The sequence below is a fragment of the Eulemur rufifrons genome, chromosome 19, assembly GCF_041146395.1.
Source record: "Eulemur rufifrons isolate Redbay chromosome 19, OSU_ERuf_1, whole genome shotgun sequence".
Classification (NCBI taxonomy): Eukaryota; Metazoa; Chordata; class Mammalia; order Primates; family Lemuridae; genus Eulemur; species Eulemur rufifrons.
In genome coordinates this window covers 45,277,465-45,280,772 of record NC_091001.1, presented here as the reverse complement: position 1 = coordinate 45,280,772, position 3,308 = coordinate 45,277,465, and positions in this window count along the sequence as shown.

Genomic DNA, 3,308 nt, shown 5'->3' with positions numbered 1-3,308 from the left:
GTGTAGCTCACTCCCTGCAGCAGATTATGAAAATTCCATTTGAATCAAGATTTAAAGAACTCAATATCTAGGCTACTGTTGGTGTGTTCACTCTCAGTCGTTCAGGATTGATTGCTTTTCCCTGAATAAAGAATGGAAAGATTTAGTTATTTGCACACATATTAATTCATATGAAGGAGAACAGTCTTTAGACTGTTGTCAACAAAAGCAAACATCCGGCTTTAAGAGAGACGGAATAAAGACTGCAGGTGGTCTGGAGACCACCTGAGCCCTGCTGATGAGTGGCAGAGAGTGAAGGGGAGACTGGGCAGTGTGCCCTGAGCAGTATGCTAGGATCATCAGAGAAATCAATTCCAGCATTTTTGGGCCCTCAAAAAAAGCCCGAGGGTGTAGCTCTCACCATCCAGAGCATTCAGCCTCCTCAGAGCCATGGCAACGGGCGAGCTGGAGAAACCTCTGGCCGTGAAGTCTTTTGGTTCAGAAGTGGCACACACCACTTCCTGTTAAAGCCCATTGGTCAGGAGTAGTCCCACTGCTCCACATTGTGGACCCAGGACCGAGAGGAGAGGCAGATGCTGGTGAGGACCAGTACTGTCTGTTATGGTGTGGTTCTTAACTAATAATTCTTATGTTCATCTTTTCTGTAAAGCAAGGCCACATTTCTAATATAGAAGGTGTCAATCAGAAAATGTAAAACACTGCTCAGTGCAGGGCTGTGGCCTGCAAATGACTGAAGTGGGGAGGGAGGAAGAAGGAGAGCCTTAGGGAGGAGAGGAGCGAGAGAGTGGGGCCGGAGTGAGGAAAGTAGCAGCCAACAGAACTGCCTTGCATACCCTTGGGCCTGATGCTGTGGGGTCCTGAGACCTGGTTCCAAACCAGAGGAGCCCCAGACCCCTCACTGTGCCTTTTAAGAAATTGTCTTAATGCTCATGTTCCTGATAATGGACTGAGTTCCCCAGTTCACTCTAAGATGACCCTTGAGTCTTGGCTTCCTCGGCTTAAGCTAAATTTTGGCCCCTGAAGTGAATGCAATACTTGCATTTGTTGGCTCTTTCATTGTACTGATTCCTGAGACTAAAAAAGGGGAGCCAGACAGAAGTGACTTCTGAGAGGCACTTGTCAGAAAGAGTAAAAGGGGACTTTAGTTAGAGTTTTGGCATCAGGTCGTAGCAAACCGTGGGCAAGAGCAGAAGTGGTGACCCCCTGAGCCACCTGGGGTCTCTCCCTAACATGTGTTGAGAGGACTCACTAAAGGAAGAATGTATTTGCTCTTGTACAAACCCAGGGTCCTTTAGTTGAGAAACTTGAATAATTTGTGTTAAACTTCCAGGTGTCAGTGGGAACATCATGGGCCCAGTGCTGTCAGTTCTGGGTTTGCCATTCAGTGGCTGCCCTGAGGAGGGAGACTCAGGCCCTCGGCCCACTGTCTCCGCCTGGACTCTGGGGCAGCGTGGACTGGGCCTCACAGATCACAGGACTGTGATTGTTTGCAGCTCGAAGGTTCCTAAAGACTCAAGAAGAAAATGCTAGTAGTCCCTCATGGGATAGGGTTGAACAGCAACTATATTGCTTCCTAACACAAGTCAATTTTTATAGGACTGGCTGATCTATTTAATACTTGACCATGAGGTCTCTGGGCACCTGCATTTATCAGATATTCCATGGCAAAATCAGTCAATCCCATGGGAAGAAAGAGGTGAAAGCACTAGACGGTGTCTGGCCACTGCAGTTATTTTTCCTGTAAGAAGCTCCATAGTGAAATTCCCTGTCCAAAATAGCTATACATATATAGCTGTAAAACCTGAACACAACTGAGAAAACCAAACTGCGGTCGCCTGGCCCAGGCCTCTTGGGTCACTTTCCACGCCTGACCACCTGTCCCAGCTGTATGGGTTTTGACGCTCACAGCCTGCTACCAAAGTGTCCTTCCCGGTCCCCAGAGGATTTGCACCCGAGCTCCCCTTCCCTTGGCATCCAGATCCTGTTCCTGCCCTCACTTTGAGGGTGTTTGCCTGGTGTCCCTCCCTCCTAACACCCTTGCTTTTAGCACCTCTGAATCATGGAAGCGTAATCTCTTGCAAACAGGGGTTTGCTGGAGTTTGCTTCGTGAGTCCATCTGAAAAGCCTTTTTAGCAGTGAATTCAGATTTATTAATACAGATAATGACCCATCTCAGTTGTGTCCCATTTTGTATATTATAGTTGTGTGTTTCTTATATTTGCTGTGTGTCTTTATTTGGTCTGTTTGCTTTTCAAAAAGGTGTCGTATTCATTACTTTTGACATTTAGGATGGCTCATATTTTTGGTCTAGTGAATCTTCATGGGACTCCTTGGGTCCCTCTTTTCCCTTACCTGGGCTTCCGTTGTTTTCTTTCCAGCTTTGACGATGCCCCAGGACCCTCCCCCTACCATCCCCCTCACTAGACCCTCCCTTTCTCTCATTTTAAAAGTTGGGTCATTTCTGTCTTGTCAGAGTGTATGACTGCATGTAATTTCTCCCCTCATATTCCCCTCTGTTCCAGCCTTCCAGTGTCTCAACGCCCCCATCAGCTGCTGGCTGAAATCCCCTGTCGTCTTCATCCACCAAGGCTTTGGTTGGTGACCTAGTGGATTGCTCAGTGAGGCTCTGCGTACAGAGTGGGCTCTTCTGCTCCTCTTTCCTCTGTTTCTCCCCTTTCAACTCCTCCTCCTTTCCTTGCCATCTTTCCACTGGCTGCCTTGGCCTCTTCCTTCAAGTTCCTCCTCCTCGATGGTCCAGGACTTATCCTGGACTTTCCTTCCCTTCTTCTTCCTCCTGTCCTCAATGACAGGAGAGGGGATGTGTCCTGCTGGGCTGGCTTGGCACCCAGGTGCAGGCTGCTGTGGCTGGGGCTCCCCTGCACCCATTGTCTTGCAGGTCTGAGGGAAGGTAGAGGCTGGGTGCTGCCCCCTGCAGCTGCCTGGAGCCTGGGGAACTGCAGCCGCTTCTTTGCTGTGGGTCGGGGTAGGGGGTGGGGGTTGGGGGAGGGGGTGGGCGAGAGCTGCAAGAAGAGAGAGAAAGTGAGATCAGAGCAGAGTGGACAGCAAACTCCTGAGCCCTCCCCACTGGCACCCGTCAGAAGGACACTGGGAATATCAGCTGTCACTCCCCACATGTGGCTCCTGTAAGCTACAGCACCCAAGAGAGGCCCCAAACAGTTCTTTGTCTTTGGAATTTTGAGATTCCTGACATAGTTGGTGGTTCTTGGTCCTCACATAAAAAGCCTGTGGATGAATTAAACTTCATACCCAACTTGGTTTCTCTCAGATCACTCTATCTGCTTTCCTCT